A 20,723-nucleotide genomic window follows, 5' to 3' on the forward strand; every position below is an offset into this window, starting at 1 on the left:
GACAGCTGGCCATTTTCAGTCATGCACACCCGCCCTGCAGTGCAAGGCATGCTACGCCCGGGCTCTTGCGAAAGCCAGCTAGAAAAGCTGCCGTCTGAGGAAATTAACCACCTTACTAGTCATCTGCATGGATGCAATGAAGTTTTGACTACCGAAAAGTAAAGCCCTGTTGAAAGGATGAACCTCTCAATAACACATACTTTGTCATTACCTTCAAAAGCATTAATAAAAAGCAAAATAAATGAATATAAATGACACAATTCTTTAAAAAAAATGCTATGTTTTTGGTTTGCTTTTGGTTTTCGTCTAAGTGTGCTACGAATTTCGTTTTTGGTTTTGGCCAAGAACGTTGCTGCATCACTATCCTGTATGAAGAGATGCTCTAACGCTCCTATTCAGTGTTGTCCGGCAGCAGAGAACTGGAAGCTCCGCTTGCCAAGAGAAATGCATCTGTGAATCGGCGAGACTTGTCACGATAGGCACTTTCCCTTTTTAGACCGAGAAAAATCTGTATTTCTATCTCCATGGTAACTGTATTGGTCCCTTCATTTCTCAGAGTGCTGACCCGCGGCTGGTGTGAGATGAGGCCAGGCATGGCTTGTGGCTCCTCCTCTTCCTCGCCATCTCCCTCCTCCTCTAAGAGACTCATTCATTAAAAATGCATTGGAATGGCATGTTTGGGTTTGAGTGCAGGGAGTGACTGGCACTGCTCTGGCAGATGATGTCCGTCTTTGTCTCTGGGGACGAATGACTGGCCATGTTTTTCAGTAAAAGTGACTTCACAGTGACAGGAAAGAGAGCGAGGGCTTCTTGATGTAAGGAGCCAACTGGAGTGAGACAAAGCAGGGAGTTAGAGAGTTGTGTGTTTGCATGTACAGCCTCTTTCGGCTGTACTCTACATGACAATGTCTCAGGAGGGGTTGTCTGGAGGCATGTGCGAGGCTTGTTTCAGGGCTGCTGGTGACCAAGCTGTAGATGCTGCCACATGAAAGCCAGTTGAAATCCCTCCGATGCAATCAACCAGCAGCTGACCCTCTCATCACTTATCCTCTGCATGCCTGGTTCTATTCTGTATTGGCAAAGGCACGCAAGGCCTGGACGATAACAATAATTAGTGAAATCAAACACCATTTTAGAGATATTTTGATAAGATGAATATGCTGTTCTATTGTTTAGCCCTGCATTAAGACAAAAGAAGAAGTCTAGCCGTTCACTCACGACAGCATAGGCCAGAGTGAAAGTCTGCTAACTATTGTTATTGATGAAATCAGTAGTAGTGGTATAGTGTTGTGGGTAACACCTTCTATGCTGTAGCCTGGGGTTCAATCCCCTGCCAGGGCAAGCACCCTATGCTATCCAATAAGAGTCCCTGGGCAAGACTCCTAAAACTACTTTCACTTGCCTGTGTAAAATGATCATCAGTGTGTCTGCTAAATGCTGTAAAATTTAAATTATGGAAAGGAAAAAAGCTGTGAATTTTACCACCGTCTGGTTTCACATTGTTGTCTGTTATTTTATCTTGGGTTAATAGCCTAGTCACATCCTAGCTTAATTCACCTCGTACCTTAGTTTGTGAAGAGTTCGTTAATCGACCAATACTAAACATGGTAAATTGTTGAAATTATGTAAAAGAAAAAAAAAAACGGTGTAACTTTGAGAAAAAAAATTAGCTGAACAAGATGTCGTCCACAGTATGGGCTAATAAAGTTTTCTTAAATTAGTTTCTTTTTTTGTGTGATTCAAAATTCAGTACACACTTACAACTGAGCATTACGAAATGGCCGTAGTCAGTATTATCGTTTTCTGAATTATTAGTAATCATCGTAATCAATGCATTGTGATGTGTGACAGTAGCTGTGTTTACACGCAAAAGTTTTTGCGAATCCGACTGAATACATTCCGATTATAGTTTAAGATTGAGGTGTTTATGCTCACTCTACTGAACAACCTGGTGAAAATCTCTGTTTACATGCTCACTACAAGTCATCCGATCACAATTACACACATAGTTCAGTGTAGATGTTGCTTTAAAACGATGTCAGACTCAGGAAAACGTCCTTCACACGTCCTTATTAAAGAAGGCCGAGAGGAAGATGTCGTGTTCTGAGACACATAAGCTGGACGTCCGTCCCACCGCCGTCTTCTAAAGATCAGAGTATGAACTTCGTCGCCTCTGCAGACCAGTTTCTGCTCCGCCGTGTTGAACGGTATAAACTCTCACTATGACGCGACGCACATGCAGAACTTTCCGATAGGGAATGTAATCAGATACAGGCGTTTACACGGATATTATTCTTCTGTTTAACGGATTATTGGCCTAAATTGTACTAGTGTTTTCCGACTGAGGTGTATACATGGACGTATCCTATTCCAATTGAGTCTGATTATTAACGTATTATTAGGATGCATGTAAACGTGTCTATGGTTACAAGAGTTTTGTCAGTATTGCCAGACTTCATCTCCCTCATCGAGAGCACTGTAGAGAAAAAGTGCAGGGAAGTTTTTGCATAAGTGTTTCACTGTTGCTTCCAGGACAGCCAGGGCGACAGTGTTTCTCAACACATTTCTGATCACTGCTCTGCTTTTTTAGCCCCTGTGTCGAGAGCATGGGGGGAAGAAAATGCAGCGCGGCTTTCCTGTGTGCAGATGAGAGTATTGGAAGCAGCTGCTTTGGCCATCTCTCTCAGGTCACATTCTCTACTGCAGGATGCGATTGTTGATTTATAAAGGAAGCAGAATGGCCAAAGAAAGGCGAGGCTGGTGAAAAACGAAGAGAGCGCACATCAAAACAGAGAAAAGTGATAGCCCTGTGCTTAAAACAAACACGCGAAACAAAGACCTCTCTTGCCCCCTCCCAATCAGCAGTAGAGGACCCAGCTGGAGCCTGAGTAGAAGAGAACTTTGTTCCCTTTTCCTTTCTCCTCTTTTAACAGTGCTTTGAGAAGCATCTCAGAGCCTGCTCTGCTATGAGGCCATGCGCCAAACACACATGATGTGATGTCACTGGTTTCCTGTTTGGTGTGAAGGACTATTCCACGTGGGTTTAATCAGGTCTGGTTGGCTCACACAAGGAGTGCAAAGACCAGAGTGTGTGTGCATGTTAGGGCTAGGCATTTCAGTCTAATTTGATATTTGAATTCGCAAGGCAGTATTTGAAAAGTGTTTTAAAAGTCTCCCTCTAAATCCCACGTAGGATTTCTATAAAGGCTACCAGCGTGTGGTATGAGGTTATTATGAGGATCAATGGCCCGGTCCAGGGGTCAGCAACCCAAGTGTTAGGAACAGCCGTTTTATCCTTTCACCAAAAATTAAACCACCCTGGGAGCCACAATATTTTTGGTCCATTTTACCATCTTGGCTGTAAATGTGTCTCAGTATGTGCTGATGTTCTGATGTTCTGTTGTGAAAACACAGACTTACTTTGCTCTGCTTTAAGCTTTAGCTCAGCTATAGTCGCTTTTCTCGCATCTCCAGCAGGAAACTTTTCCTTAAAAGCAGAACAGTTTCTGGTAAAATTTCTCTCAACATTTGACTTTTTACAAGAACGAGTTCATCTTTTCATTCGCCAGCTTCTTGTTCGAATTTTCCGTTCCGCCTTAAATGGTGCCTGAGTGTTAACTCCAGCGTTTAAGACCATTTATTGTTAAACTGTGTTAAACGATCAGCAGAGCTTCATTTTACTGTAAAGGAGGATTATTTTATTATTACTTACAAATCTGATTCTGCTATGGACCCACAACAGGGCAGTAAAAGAGCCGCATGTGGCTCCGGAGCCACGTGTTGCCGACCCCTGGCCTAGTCATATCGTAACTTTTTTCACCTCATACTTAGATCGTGAAAAGTTAGTTAACTGATCCCAAACAGGATTAAAATGGAAGTTTTATTCCATTTAATCTATTTAAACTATTCGAACAGGGAATAAAAATAACTTGAGCTGCTGTTTATAATGGTGCAGTAGCCTTTGGATGGCTGCAGTAGTCTTTCTATGCTCCTTCCTTTGGACTAAGCAGACTAAGCACTGGCTCTGCACCGCACTCTGGTAATGGTTAAGAACCATAAGGCATTGCCTGTGTTCATGGTATTATATAGAACCATTTTCCTTACTAAAGTACTCATTTTTAAGAGTGTATATAGGTTAAGCGCCTTCTAGCTCCTAGAAGAAGCCACCCAGAACTCCAGCAAAAGCTCTCAAGTTCTGTACTACCCCTTGATCGATCTTCCTTTATACCACCACGTCTTGTTGTAGGCACAGTGCACAAGTGGTAAATAAGCTGCTGAGGGCTGCTGATTACTGAGCGGCTAAGCAAAGTTAAAGTGAAAAATTATGTATTTTTTCAAAGCAACACGTGGCTGGTTTTGGTACTGAAGGCTGCTCAGTAATTGCCAATACAAAATATATACGACCTGTTCCTAACGTTGTTATTTTTGCCCACAGGATTTGTTGGTGTGGTTACTGAGCCCCTAAGGGCCCGTGGCAAAAAAACCCCAAAACTTCATGACATTGCATTCCCTCGCAAATGTTTTGTGTTCCCTCGTGAAACAATTGTGTTCCCTCACAAATGTTTTGCACTACGAAACATTTGCTCGCTGTCTGACAAGCATCTATTTTCTGCTAGGGGATGCAAAACATTTGCGAGGGAATGTCATTAATGTAATTTTTTTTTAACCACGGCCCCTAAGGGGATCTGTACCTGTTGGCCTGAGTGGCCAATGGGAATTTTTATTTCTTTCTCACGTTTTCTGTATGTAAGCGTGTTTAAACATGGTGTAATATCTCTTCAGTATCAGATCTCCTGTTCAGCAGACAGTACCACATTCCCCCACCCTGTACACTCACACACACACACACACACACACACACACACACAGCTCTGTTCTCCATTTACATAATTAAATGTCCACTCTGTAAGCATGATGCATCCTTTTCCAGTGACCTTCTCCTGCACTGTGAGAGACATTTTCCTGTAGCTTTCGTCTGTCGACTGAGTTTTTCTTTAATGCAGAAATGTAAGCCCTCCTGACCCAGAGGCTAAGCTTAATGCAAGGCTTTATGTCGGACACCAGTGTCAGTCTATCACAGATTAAACGGATCTAGCTAGTGGATGTTATTCACAGGACGTCCTGGCCCTGTCACACACGGTTGAGGATTCATGAGCATATGCGCGCTACATGCATAATACACGCTTAGGCATACGCACACACACACACACACACACACACACACACACACACACACACACACACACACACACACACACACGGACTCCGCCTCTCTCCTGTCCTGATTCCTACAGAAGAGAAATGGAGATTTATGCATAGCAACAATTCTCATCGTGCTGCCAGAAACAATTGTGTCAAGTCCAGGAGAAATGAACCTTTAGAAGTCTAGAGTTTGTGGTCGTTTAGCTGTGCTGTTAAATAATGAATTGATCACATCTTACCTAGTTTCAAAATCTATTTCATCTACATGTGACTTACATCCTCTATCAGCAGGCCTGGTCCTGCCCTTCATTAGTTTTCACATCAAATAATGACAAAAACATGGCAGAAATGATTTCAGAATTACAATTAAAAATTCAAATTAGAATAAAATATCTTGTTTCTACCTGTAAACAAAAAGGTGTTATTGATTGAAGGTTCTGCGCTTCCAATGGAATTACTCCACTCATTACTAGCGATGCGCCGATGTGGGAATTTCGGGCCAGTGCCGTTTTTGATAAATAAACATTTATAAAATGTAGAAAGTTGGACTTGAATTAGCACAACTCCAGGACAGGCTTGCCCCCCCCCGTCAAGTGGCTTATTTAGTTACAATTTAGACATTACATTACAAAAAACACAAACTGGGATGTTAATAAAAGAGAACTAACCAATATAGAAACGCATTTAATGAAACAGTTTGAACACCTTGCATCAAAGAAAAAATACAAATATCTCGTACCTACAAAAAACTAATGATTGACTTTCTAGACAGAGCTATGGTAGCGTTACAGTAGATGAAGTCTGGGAAATTGTTTGTTCCAGATGTCACAGTGGGGTTGGGAGCCAAATATGGAAAGAATGAGGTTGGAAGGTTAAAATGCGGTATTGTAGGACTGCTGGTTGCTTGTTTTAAAAATAAAAATTCTACCAATTAATGCTGGAGACACTGTGGGGTCTGGCCAGTGATCATAGTCATGCCTTCTGGGATCATTAGAAAATACAGACATTCTGGAAAAATGTTGAAGAGGAGTTCTGGAAAGTTTATATTCCCATGGACCCATTATTGTTCTTGTTGGAAGTGTTGCCTGAACACGACTTTACCAATGACCAGTGTTACATACTGCATGTTTTGTTGACGGTTGCAAGAAAGTTAATTACGATTAATTGGATGAAGCCAATGATTGTTCAGTGGGTGCAAAAAGTCAAGCATGTTTGTGGGATGGAACACATGACAGGTCAGCTGCAATTAAAACTGGGAAGAATGCCTGTCAATGTATATTAAAGGCAATAAAGGTAAAAAAACGTGTGACAGGTGAATGTAACTTTTGTTTGCAGAGAGTTACAAATGCAGTATAATGAATCATTTTATCACAGTAGCCCTGTGTCACCAAATCGCTATGTTCCAAATAAATACAGTAAATACATCATCAAATATTTGTTCTAAATATTGGTCAAATCTAATTCATCTGTCTCAGATTAATATAATGTATTTAACAATTATCTGCTAATCCCAGTATGATTCCAAATTTGTTGTCCCTGCTGGTTTCACTGAGCCAGGAGTGTAATCATCTTGCATTTAGAAATAATTAGACCAAATTTAAGATGATTCTTAGCGTGTAGAGGGACCCTGGAAGGCTAAGGAGACTCAATGGGGTGACTCTAAAGAAAAGAACAGGGGAAAAGCAGTAAAACGGTCACCATTGGTTGACGGGCAGTGGCGCGAGCGAGCCGGATACTGAAGCGCCTCCACCTGTGCTCGCCCCAGCCGTTCGTGAGTGACTCCCACAGGGGCAAGGCGCTCTGTCTGTTGCCATGGCGACTGTTGCCCTGATTTTTTTCCTGCCTCCTGTCTTCTCTAGCAAGGCCCACATACTTGGACAGCGCTGGGTTTTCAGCATGCCCATTCATATTCCCCATCTCCGCCAGCGCTCCCTGTTTGAAGGGGCCCTAACAAGATCTGCTGGGTATTGAAGCCCTGTGATCTTTACACAGCGGCATCTTCTCAGCCAGGGAGATTAGAGCATCACCTCCGTTTCCAGTGGAGCGAGGCCTGCGTGCTCTGTTGACGTGAATCATGTCGGTCACGAGCGGTTGAGGTTTCCTTTTGTTAAAAGCCGAGTTTCGGAGTGCTGTATGCCAACACTGCGGACTGTTTTGCTTAACGGGTCAATGTGCAGTCCCACTGGCTGAAGAGCTCTTTGGTTTAAAAACTGTTGTGAAGCTTCTCCGTTAGCTGCTATCAGATGTAATGTAGTAATTAAGAGTTAAAGCATGCGGCTACATATGCAGTTAAACCAGGTAACTGCAGCAGCGGACGTGCACCAGTTCATCACTTTTGGAAGGAAGGCCCTGCTCAGGTACTGGATAAGAAGTCACCTCTCTAATACACAGCGGCTGGGTTTATTAAATTTAGCATGAACTGGAAATCTTAACACACTTTCCCGTCATTCCTACATGTAGATTAGAGAGAAACGAGGGGGGCCTCTGAGCTAGTTGAGCCTTTTATCTCACTGAAACATTTTGATTTCAGATTGTCTTTAATGGACCATGTTCCCCAGAACAGACTTCAGATTTGTTCAGGGAAACGTTCTCAACTCTTTCTACTTATTTGAACAGGTCTTTTAATGTGTTTGTTATCCAACCAAAGGCTAACATTCTCATATCAACGTTTATGTTTTTTAGAGTATTTATTTGTTATTATTTTATTAACAGTCCATAATTGCATAATTGTAGATAATCAGAAATTCCACTGTTGTTGTTGTGGTCTTTTTTTGTCATTGTTGATTTGTTTTTGTGCTTGATTACTGGCGCTCTGTTGGCATTTTTCTGCCAGGCAGTGCGATACACACTCAGAAATAAAGGTAGTAAACTGTCACTAGGGCAGTGCCCCTCTTATCACTGGGCTGGGACCCTCAAGGCTCCATCTCAGTCCCTTTAGTCAGGGAACATAACTGAACCATAATCCAGTGAAATGATCTGTTCTAAGCTGTACTGACTCCACACACCCCGCCTCACCTCCAGGCTTTTATTCTACTGTTCTGTTTTAAAACATTCGGTTATGAAATGATACAAATATGTTCTTTTCCCGGGGAAAACCTTATTTAAGGTTCACAGTTGGACCTTAAAACCACTGTTGTGCCTTTGAGGGAACATTTACACTGTTTGTACCTTGATGAACAAAAATTGTACCCGTACAGAACCTTCATTTCTGACAGTGCAGTAATCTGTAATCACAAATCCTTGGTCATGTGTTTTGCTCTGAGCCATGTTGCACTTTCATGGTTCTGTTGTGTGATGGGAAACGGACACAGGCACTGGAGCAGCGTACCGATAGTTCTGGGTTTGGATTTGTAACCATCCTGTGCTGGACTGTACTGCCCAGTGGAAAACGCCATGTGTTGTTTGTGTCTTGTTCTGTTCGCTGTAATTAGGCCTGTTACAATTGTTACATGATTGCCTAATTGCAATTATTTGGGATGATCTCAGTCATTTGAGATGATATCAGCGATTTAAACTGACTACGCTGCTATGGTTTTCCTCAGTCATTGGATTTCATGATTATATTATGCCAAAAAAAGCAGAATATTAACTGGGTGCACTGAGGCAGATCAATGTAAATAGAAGAAAGAGAGTAAAGGCATCTTTGGTCTTACGACAAGAATAGCTCCAACTACAGTGTGTGACTGTAGATATTTGTGCGAGAGTCTGGAGCGCATACGACAGTGTAGGGAATCTTTTCATGTCAGTATGACCAGTTTTACTATGTAAACGTCGCTACGAAGATAGCAAATCAGCAAATCTGGCCACTTTAACCTTGTAGTTTAATAGCTGCGTACAATGTAGAAGAAAAGTCAATTAAATCAAAGGTCACAGTTATTAACTAAAGCAATGATCCACGTGCGTTACTGCGATTTTATCACGGGAAGGATGTTCTTGGGCGAAGTGGGGTAAAACTCCCCTGTGATAAAATCGCAATAACGCACAGCCTCAACTGGCTTATTGCTTTTATAAAACGGCGGCCAACATGAAATATGATAAAATACATAACAATAAGTTCTTATTAATAATAATCGACAGAACTATTCCGCCAAGAAAAGAAGTGCCTGAGAGTATGGTATCGTTGCCAAGCAACCATGGTCCACTGAATGAGGAGACAAATGTTTGGTCACTCATCGCTGTAAACTGTGGTCATTGCATGATTTGTTTAACTTTTTATCCTGTCATAATGATGTTGTGGTAACACAACACTTTCATGCAAAAACTTTCACATTGTAAGTAATTTGGTGTAGTGTAGTGGTTAACACCTCTGCCTTCTACACTGTAGACTGGGGTTCAATCCCCCACCTGGGCAAACACCCTACACTATACCAATAAGAGTCCTTAGGCAAGACTCCTAACACCGCCTTGGCCTACCTGTGAAAAATGATCAAATTGTAAGTCGCTCTGGATAAGAGCGTCAGCCAAATGCTGTAAAATGTAATTTTTGGTCACCCCGAGTTATTTAGCACCAATCCAGCTGCTCCTCTTCTCGTGCTGGGGCTGATTCTCAAACAGCTCAGTGCTCCTTACATAGTGCACTAAATTTAACTACTGGATTCTGCAGCACAACAGAGCGAAGTACAGCTAAGAAATCCTCATTTTGGATTCAACCACATCCTCACTCGATAAATGATGCTCTGTTTGGCTGTAGAGGCTAGAATTTCTAAACGTTCACGGCCAGCTCTATTTAGGGAGTACAGAGCCGTTTGGGATTCAGCCTGGCTTTGACGCGGCTTGAACATCTGAAACGTGTAAGACATTCAGGTGAAAATGTTTAGACTTTTATACTGTTGCTGTACACTTAATCACACCGTAAGAACTTTAATTGAAGCCTGTGACATTAATGATGGAGCTGTTTAGGCTGTTGGCTCTTTTAGCCTGTTAGCTAGCTGACCAGCCCAGGTCTAGTTAGGAACATAAGTTGTCAGCCCCTTGGTTTAAATAATTAATCAGTTCAATCGGTGGTCCACGCGGGCAGCATGAGAGTCAAAGGCACAAGGGTTTTTTCGTGCCGTAGTAATATACAGTTCAGTTGTTGTGAGGTGGTCAAAGGTGTGCATGTACTGTGAATTTTACAACGGCTAATCAGATTTTACATTTCATAAATGGAAATTAATCATCACCTAAAATGTCATGATTGTGACAGGCCTGGCTGTATTGAATTGAATTCCGAACCATCAGCTGACTGTGTTTTGCACACTGTGGAATTACATACATGCACACTAGTGAACACACACATTAGGCGACATTGAGCACACTTGCCTGGAGCAGTGGGCAGCCCTATCCATGGCGCCCCGGGAGCAACTGGGGATTAGGTGCCTTGCTCAAGGGCACTTCAGTCACATACTGTCAAGCGAGGGAATGGAACCAGCGACCCTCCGGTCACAGGGCTGGTTCCCTAACTTCTAACCCACGACTGCCCCCAGATTTTGTCTGTAATCAATGTCTTAAAGCAAAGATAAAGCTTTCTAGTATGGTAAGTGAGATAAAGTGAGGTATGTGCTTTGGACAGTGGTGTGGATTTAGTGGAGCAGAGGCCTCTGGTGTGCGGTCTTAAAAGATTGATATTGTGTTGAACGAGGGAGTGCTGTGTCCTCTACACACACACACACACACACAGTCAGGATTAGGTCTATATTGTCTGTATCATTGTTTGAACATTGTCACTGTGACCCTGTTCGTGTACTCTACTCGTTTTCCATCACTTTCACCTCACGGCGTGTCCCTGTATGAGTGCGAGGCAGCGCTGCCCGGCCTGGCCCTTTAGAGCACGTGGAGGCAAAGTGACACTTCATGATCACAGACTGCGTGGCCTGAGAAATGTGTCACATTTAAATAATCCAACAGGTCCAAAAACTGCAGCTGCTGAATTATGGATAAACCCGTGTCAGCGGGGACGTGTGGAGAGTGTGTAAGAGCGACGGAGTCTGGAGTCCCAGCACACACACACAAGCCCCCAGGAACCTCATGCAGGAGAAAAATGAGTCCCCGCCCGATGTATTCATTTGTCCTGATCCTGGGCAGCAGCCTCAGAGGCCTGTTATTACAACCTCTGTGAAGCGAGAATGCTCGCGCACTCCTCCTCTACACAGCCATGCAAACAAGTAATTTCTCTTTTCCTTCTCCTCCTTCTTTCTCTCTTCTGCTCTCTATCTGTCCCTCCCTCTTTACCCTTGAGCTGCTCTGCCTCATCCTCTTTCTTTATGGCTGGTGGTGTCGTTTGTGTGTGTATTGTGTCTCGTTCTGTGGTGTATTGTAAATAATTTACTGTATTTTTTGGAAAAGTTATTGACTATTATTATTCATTATAATTTCCTTCCCCAGTGTGTACACAGATCAGGCATAACATCATGACCACCTCCTTTTTTCTGCACTCATTGTCCATTTTATCAGCTCCACTTACTGTATAGCTGCACTTTGTAGTTCTACAGTTACAGACTGTAGTCCATCTGTTTCTCTGATACTTTGTTACCCCGTTCTTCAGTGGTCAGGACCCCCATGGACCCTCACAGAGGAGGTACTGTTTGGGTGGTGGGTCATTCTCAGCACTGCAGTAACACTGATGTGGTTGTGTGTGTTGTGCTGGCACGAGTGGATCAGACACAGCAGTGCTGCTTGAGTTTTTAAACACTGTCCACTCACTGTCCACTCTATTAGACACACCTACCTTGTCAATCCACCTTGTAGATGTAAAGTCAGAGACGACAGTTTATCTGTGTTGGTCATCCTGTACTCCATCAGTGGTCACAGGACGCTGTTGGATGGATATTTTTGGTTGGTGGACTATTCTCAGTCCAGCAGTGACACTGAGATGTTTAAAAACTCCAGCAGCACTGCTGTGTCTGATCCAGTCGTACCATTGCAACACACACTAACACACCACCACCACATCAGTGTTACTGCTGAGAATGACCCACCACCCAAACAGTACCTCCTCTCTGAGGGTCCATGGGGCTCCTGACCACTGCAGAACGGGGTAACAGAGTATCAGAGAAACAGATGGACTACAGTCTGTAACTGTAGAACTACAAAGTGCAGCTATACAGTAAGTGGAGCTGATAAAATGGACAATGAGCATAGAAACAAGGAGGTGGTCAGAATGTTACGCCCGATGGGTGTAAACGCCTATATGTAAAGATGCCTGTGTCTGTTAGTATGTGTGTCTGCTGTATGTTTGTGTCTCTGTCTGTTGAGGGGAGGTGTTCAAAGGTAAGCTGTGCTCTGGCTGCTCTGTTAATTGGCTCCATTATTCTTGGCTGTCTCAGACAGCACTGGCAGCACCTGTGACTTATGGGGAGAAGTAATAAAGAGTGGCCGTAAAGCAGAGAGAGAAAGACTCACTGACAGACATAGAGGGAGAGAGACACACACTAGTTCAGATCTCTCAGTTTGAATGCCACAAAGCAGATATAACTCCTACTGAGTAAACCTGCCATTTCTATAAGGCTTCGTTTCTCCTGGAGCGCAGGGTTTAGATCAGTGGTGGGCCGATCCACATTTGTAGTTTCGATCCAATTCCGCTATACAACTGATGATACCAACACGGATTCTGATACAGGAGCCCTTTTTATTTTAATGTTATCATTATTGTTGGCATTGTGTTTAAGTTATATACGTGGCCGTAGAAGAGCAAGAGACACTAACCGACGAAGTGACCAGGCCCTTTTTACGGCGAGCTCGAGCACATTCTGGGTGATGAGTCCAGCTGTCAGTCAATAGGGCTTCATGATCGCTCTTGTGATGCTGGCGAAGATGAAGCTGAACCCTCCGGGAGCGACTGGCGTTTGTTGGCAGTCATGGTTGTTTACCTCTAGATGAGCAGCGTGAAGCTCTGTCCATTTGCGCATGTGGGTCGGTTTATGAGCTTATCTGTTCAGACTTCATGTCTCATCCAGATCACATTTAAAATATATTGTGAACAGCCAAACAAAAAAAATCGGATTAGGTGAGAAAATCAGATTTGGGGCACTTTTACCTGCTGTGTAAACGTAGCCTGAGAGCTCCAACATGCTATGAAATCCTCTGTTTTCCTCTGCAGGCAGCAGTTGGTCATTGAGGATAATGAAGTTGAGCTACTTCTCTGTGATCCCTTTAGCCTTTCAATTGTCTGCTGGATGTTTATTGCGTTTCTGGAAAGCATCAGCGAGAGGCTGGTGGTGTCTTCCTGTCTGTTAGCTAGCATGGATGTACTCTTTCATGTAAAACCTCTGCAGGTGCTTAACTAAATTGGTTGCATTGTACGGCGCAACCGTACTCCCACCCCTCGGCACGCTGGCTTTACACACATTACAAGTAGCGGTGTTGCTTTTCAACGTTTCCAGACTAGAATATCTCCAAACAAACGACCAACAGCTAATGCAGTTTGCCCAGCTACAGACTGAAGATGCCGTGGGTTCCGGGTAAGATGTGAAATGAAATCTGTATCTCGTGTCACGTGTTACATTATGTTACATTGCAGCGGGTTCATGGTCCAGCGCAAGCTGTGGACCGGAATCTGGATCAGTAAGTGGATCGGCCCTGTCTGTCCGATATCCGATGAGTAAATGACGTCAGTATCGTACCTGATACTGTTGTAGGATCGGATTGGACCTCTACTCAGACTTGTATGATTTACATTGAATGCTATGGAAATCAAATCTTGACCTCGTATATCCATTGTTTGACATTTTTCAGGTTTTGACGAAATTTGAAAATGCCTGTTGCACTTTACATTGTGTGTAAATTTCATGATGAATGGACCAAAAGAAACAGCCCAAAATGATGGGAAAGAAGTCTGGTTTCCCTTGACTTACATTAAAAGTAATGTAGGTTTTTTTCCTTCTCCTGTAAAGTTGCTATTTCAGAGATACAAGGTTTTGCTCTAACAGCGATATACAGTGGGGAAAAAAAAAAGTATTAAGTCAGTCACCAATTGTGCAAGTTCTCCCACTTAAAAAGATGAGAGAGGCCTGTAATTGACATCATAGGTAGACCTCAACTATGAGAGACAAAATGAGGAAAAAAAAAAAATGTTTTTTAAATCACATCGTCTGATTTTTAAAGAATTTATTTGCAAATAATGGTGGAAAATAAGTATTTGGTCAATAACAAAAGTTCATCTCAATACTTTGTTATATATCCTTTGTTGGCAATGACAGAGGTCAAAGGTTTTCTGTAAGTCTTTACAAGGTTGGCACACACCGCTGCTGGTATTTTGGCCCATTCCTCCTGCAGATCTCCTCTAGAGCAGTGATCTTTTTGGGCTGTCGGCGGGCAACACGGACTTTCAACTCCCTCCAAAGGTTTTCTATGGGGTTGAGATCTGGAGACTGGCTAGGCCACTCCAGGACCTTGAAATGCTTCTTACGAAGCCACTCCTTTGTTGCCCTGGCAGTGTGCTTGGGATCATCGTCATGCTGAAAGACCCAGCCACGTTTCATCTTCAATGCCCTTGCTGATGGAAGGAGGTTTGCACTCAAAACAGTGACAGTAGCCTTTGTAACGTTGGTCCCAGCTTTCTGCAGGTCATTCCTGCAGAGGTTTCATTCACTAGGTCCCCCCGTGTGGTTCTGGGATTTCTGCTCACCGTTCTTGTGATCACCGCTCTTGTGATTATTGCTCCCACAGTAGATTTCTTCACACCAAGCTGCTTGCCTGTTGCAGATTCAGTCTTCCCAGCCTGGTGCAGGTCTACAATCTTGTTTCTGGTGTCCTTCAACAGCTCTTTGGTCTTCACCATAGTAGAGTTTGGAGTGTGACTGTTTGAGGTTGTGGGCAGGTGTCTTTTATACAGATAACGAGGTCAAACAGGTGCCATTAATACAGCTAATGAGTGGAGGACAGAGGAGCCTCTTAAAGAAGTTACAGGTCTGTGACAGCCAGAAATCTTGCTTGTTTGTAGGTGACCAAATACTTATTTTCCACCATTATTTGCAAATAAATTCTTTAAAAATCAGACAATGTGATTTTCTGAATCTTTTTTCCTCATTTTGTCTCTCATAGTTCAGGTCTACCTATGATGTCAATTACAGGCCTCTCATCTTTTTAAGTGGGAGAACTTGCACAATTGGTGACTGTCTAAATACTTTTTTCCCCACTGTACATGTTTGATGTTTCCATTATTTTGTGCAAACCCCATGTAAATCATTACCACCAAGTATCATTATCATCAGAATTACAGAAATTATCACAGTATATTATTTGTGATGTTATCCACCTCTAGCTCATACTCAGGTGGTGTACTTCAGAGACAGTTTGGCAATGCTATGACTTTCCGTGGACACTGACAGTTTCCATCTGCAGAGGGGAGCAACAGTGCCTGGGAGAGCGAGAGAGAGAGAGGCGTTAATATTCTGAGTGTGTTTTCTCTATCTTTCTGAGTGTGTGTGTGTGTGTGTGTGTGTGTGTGTGCCTGTGCGTGAGACAGCAGCTCCAGCAGCTCAGAGGATCACTGGGGCCCGCAGGCTGAGTTAAAGCCTGTCAAGGTCACCCAGTCCTCGCCAATTTCAAACCCCAGCCTTTTCCTCGCGCAGCCAGCCAGCAGACCTCTTCACTCTCCAGTCAGCATTGTATTTGTTGATTGGCAGTTGTCTGCGGCGCGTCAGTACTCACAACGTAATTAAAAGCTGGGATCACTCCAGAGTGTATTATCTTAATTAGCTGGGATTGATATGGCGGCCCTGGAGGTCTGATATACTGGAGCTGGGGGAACGGGGAAGGGGGGAGGGGCTGCTGGGGAATGTACTGGACTCCAGGTTTTGGAGAAATCCTCATGGTCTTGAGAGAGTTCTCCTATACATGCTGAATGAGCATGAGCAAGTCTACTAGAGCCGCCCACTATGACGATGGAGGTGTTTCCATGGCAACTGATGCAAGGGCTGTGATGTCATCAAGACCCTGGTGTTAAAAGGCCTTGGTCTGCACCCAAGTGTGAGGAGCCGGAGCTCAGTCGTGACCCAGCTGTGTGCGCACACACACGCGCACGCACGCAGGCACGCGCACACACACACACACACACACACACACACACACCCACACCTACACATACTTACATACGCTCTTTCTTTCCCTGTCCTTCACTCTTTCTCTCCCTCACACACATACCTCTCTCTTTCTCCTTTGCTTTCTCTTTCCTGTTCCCTCAATCTTTTTTTGTTTATTTCTATCGTTCCTGTACTCTCTCTCTTTTGCCTCTCTCTCTCTCTCTCTCTCTCTCTCTCATCTCATACCCACTTTCTCTCTTTCCTTCAGTTTCTCCCCTGCCCTCTTTCTCTCGTTCTCTCTTTCTTACTCTCTTTCTTTCTTTCTCTCATACCCACTCTCTTCCATTCCCAGTCTCTCTCTTTCGCCCTCTCTCTCTCTCTCGCTCTCTCTTGCTCTCTCACGCTCTCTCTCTTACACCCACTCTTATCTTTTATGCCCCTTAGTCTCTCTCTCACCCTCTCTTGTTGTCTCTCTCTCTCACTTTCATCCCATGCCCACTCTCTTTCGTTCCTTAAGTCTCTCTCTTGCCCTTTCCCACTTTCTCTTTCATCTCATAAACATTCTCTCTTTCATTCCCTCAATCTCTCTCTCTTTCTCTCTTCCACACCCTCTCTATCAGTCTGATTCCTTCAGAAAAATCTCTCTCTCTTCCTCTCACTCCTTGTCTTTTTCACACAGCCTCTTGTTTCCTCTTCACCACCCCCCGTTCCTCTCTGTCATTCTCGCTCTCTCTTTCTCCTTCCATCCACACTCATAATGACTCTCTCTCTCTCCCTCTCTCTCTCTCTCTCTCTCTCTCTCTCTCTCTCTCCCTCTCTGTCTCTCTTGTGTTGGCGTCATTCCCTCGTTAGCTGTCCCTGCCCCTTGCTGTGTGTCGTTTGGCCACGCTCCTATGGCCGCTCCCCCAGCGGTGAGGGAGTGAGTGGTTGACCTTTACCTGAATCCTCTCAGTCACTGCACTTCGGCCTCTACTATTATTTTTATGGTAGCGCCTTTGATTAGCGCTCGTCCTCATGCGAGGCCACCTACACAGCTCCCGATTTCTCTGCCCGAATCATCACATCCTCCCGCTCCCCGTTTGGAGAGGATTAGTGTACTGGCAGACTCATTCGCCTGGTGACAGCGAGTGCTCTTCCCAAATTCAGACGCAGACTGAGTTTTCTCCAAATGTTGGTCTGTGTGAGCGTGTTTTAGGGCTGCAGTTAACAGCAGTGTTAATTATGGCTATAAATTGTGTGTTGGGCAGGATAATAGAACGACAGTTAGTTGTAGCTCTAGTCCAGGGATGCCAAACTCAAACACTAAAAGGGCCACATTAAACAATCTCAACAAGTCCATGGGCCAGCTGTGTTTTTATTTTATTTTTATTTAGCATTATGGCATGACCCCATCTGGCCATTATTTGTGCAAACTATACCAAACCTACAGTGGCAAAAAATAGGCACTGAATACTTGAACGACTCAAAAATGATTTTAAATAAATAGTTTTATATAAAATAGTAGACTACATTAGCTGCAGATCACTATTAAACCACTTTAAATATCCCCACTGTTTTGTTTTGTTTTTGTGGTGCTGTCCCATAGATCAGTGTTGGGTGGGAACACACATTGATACTAGTACACACACACTGATTTTAGCAGAAAATTAAAATAATTTTGCTGGCTGAATAGGACTGTGCCACGGGCCTGACTTGTCTGGTTCAGTATTTTTGCCAATCAGGCAAGTGGATTGAAAGTTACCCTTCCCAAAAAGTGTTTATACTGTCCCAAACAGATCTTTGGTTTTCAAAGCTCTTCTCTAGAAATGTTTACTGTTATTAGTGTGTGTGTGTGTGTGTGTGTGTGTGTGTGTGTGTGTGTGTGTGTGTGTGTGTGTGAAAGAGAGAGAGAGAGCGAGAGAGAGAGTATGGGATGGCATTGATATGTATCTTTTGTGTTAGGAATGAAAACTACTGTTGTATACACTCATGGTATACACATACCCAGTGCTGCTGATGAGTGAGCAGGCGTTTTCGCTCATACTGGCGAAATAATTTTCCCAATAACTTAGCAACAATTTTCGAGAAACAGTGGTGATAAGATAAGACCTACAAACTACAAAGCACCTCTAGTATAGATGGGCAGAATCGACCCACTGAAAGCTACATTTTCAGTGAGAGAAAAAGTGTCTTACTCACTTCATTTCGTATTGCCGCTTCACTGGTATTTTGAATCACACTTCACTCTGTAAACAATAGCCAGCCCTAAACTGGCTCGATTTAACTCAGCGGTCAACCGGATTACACCATTTTTCAACAGCGAGGGGCTGTTTGCATATCAAGTATGTAGTTCACGTAATGTTAAAGTGTCAGCTTGCCTGAATGTGCCGGATTTTCAATCCAGCTGATTCAGTTTTTAGTGTTTTGTATGTTTTAAATGTCTTGACTCTGCAGAGACGTTATTCTGCATGTTGGCTGCAGTTTTATTACTCTTTGTGGATGTTTTACTGTAGTATTATTGTTAATTATTAGCGCACTGATAAAAACACACACAACACTCTTACTGCTGCTGTGGTCCAACAGCTGGTCTGTTTTCTCTGCTGTCCTGTGCTTGAAGATGTATAGTTGATGTTTGCTGCTGTTTCCATGTTAAATGCAGCGCTGTGTCCTGTAGAAACTACTTCAGGACGTTCCTACCTCGAAAAATCTGTGATGAAAAAAATGAAAAAAGGCTGAAAGTGGCTTCGATTTTCTTTGCTATGCAGTTTGGTTCATCTCGAGTAACACTTTATTTGGGTAGTCCACTTTAGATGCTTCGTAGATACTTTAAAGTTACATTCAACTAAATGTCTACTAAACTGACCATAATTTTGTTTGCCTGTAAATCTGGCTTTAATCCTAACCCTAACCTTAACCTCAACCCAAAAGCGAAACACAACCCTCACCCTGGTCCAAATCCTCACCCTAACCCCACCACTGTTTACAATCCACTGAGTTTTAAGAGATAGTTTGTTAACAATTTGAACTGTCTTTAGATAGTCTATAGATAATCTATAGAGGACTATCGGAATAAAGTGAAACCGATGAAATAGAACCTTTTTAATGTCTGCTGTGCTATAGTCTCGCAATACAAGCAAAAAAAAAAAGCAAATCCCTACAATTTATATGACTTCGGGGAAAAAAGCCCAGTTATTTGAGTGTGAATATATGTGTGGAATAAGCCCCTCCCCCATCTCTGTCCATTTTACTCTGATTGGATGCCTAGTTTTGATCATTGAAGGTGGTTTCCATGAAAGACAGTAAACAAGAGACGTAAACATGTTCGTGTTTACAAGTGTTTGATACTGTATTGAATGCGTAAGGCCCTGGCTAGTGCTTGTGGTGCCGGTGGAGGTTGTGGGAGGCTGGTTTTTCCCTTGCAGTCCAGAGTTCATTACTGCTGTGTGTAAAAAGCTGTTTTATTGCAGCAGCTTCAGACAGCAAGAGAGCGCAGATGCGAGCAGGAGGCGGCCAGTACACTCACCTGTGTGTTTAACCTGCCTTGATCTTTAGATCTTCCCTCCATCCACATTCACGCCACTGCTGATTTTACAAGCCGAACCATGTGACTGCAATTATTTTATTAGCTTGCTAATGGTTGCTTGCATCATGGCCGTTCTGGAGCATTGACTTCCCTCAGCGACTGCCTACGTTGGGTATTTACTACTCCTGTCCCCTGGTAATGAGTGAGCCGGGCCCGAGCAGCAGCCCAACGCCACGGCGACCCGATCGTTTCCAGCTCGGCTGTAATGTTTTTTAATTTGATTGAAGGAAATCTGGAAGATGGACCATTCCATCAGCTCGCTTTATTGAGCCTCGCTAGAAGTGCTCAAGCCTTCAGTGCCAACGTACCACTTACAGAAGAGAGAGGGAGAGAGAAATGGGAGGTAGAGAAAGAGAGAGAAAGGGGAGAGATCGAGGATAGGGGTGAAAGAGAGAGGGAGCAAGAAAGGGAAAGTGACAGAGGGAAAAGGAGAGAGAGAAAAAGATGGCGAGACGGAGAATTGGGGAGAGAGAAAGAGATCTCAGAAGTGCTAGCAGCATGGTGCACATTGATTATTCGCCGCTCTGGCCAGGTCTCAACAGGATCGGCTCTTTAAAAGCGTCTGCTCAGACCGCCGATGATTTACAGTGGAGTTGGGGTGGGTGGGAGGGCAAGAGGCGCACAAAATATAAGCCCCTTAACTATTGTGTCTCTGTGGACACATAATATATGAACAGATGACTGGGTGTGATTTGTGCATGTACTTAAAGTGATTGCCTCTCCAGTAGAGACCCTGTGTGAACAGTTGTGAATGGGCACCAGTATATCACAGGCACCGCAGGTTCCTGAATTTTTTAATAAGGATGCGTGATGACATCTGAATCATATTGGTATTTGCAGAAAATTGCTTCAGGAGATTTATAGTTTAGATTTTCCTGACGTTTCAAGCTGATAACTGATGATGCGTCTGTTGTATTCCTGAAGAGCGGAAGGTTTAGGCCAGGGCTCAGCAACATGCG

At 43.5% G+C, this 20,723-nt stretch overlaps 1 protein-coding gene across 10 annotated transcripts in view; it reads left to right on the plus strand.

Moving 5' to 3' along the window:
• The window catches only part of dip2ca (disco-interacting protein 2 homolog Ca), a 167,501-nt gene that overhangs the window by 24,100 nt on the left and 122,678 nt on the right, over positions 1 to 20,723 (plus strand). The gene's annotated exons all lie outside the window — the stretch shown is intronic.

This window comes from Pygocentrus nattereri, chromosome 24 (assembly GCF_015220715.1).
Source record: "Pygocentrus nattereri isolate fPygNat1 chromosome 24, fPygNat1.pri, whole genome shotgun sequence".
Taxonomy (NCBI): domain Eukaryota; kingdom Metazoa; phylum Chordata; class Actinopteri; order Characiformes; family Serrasalmidae; genus Pygocentrus; species Pygocentrus nattereri.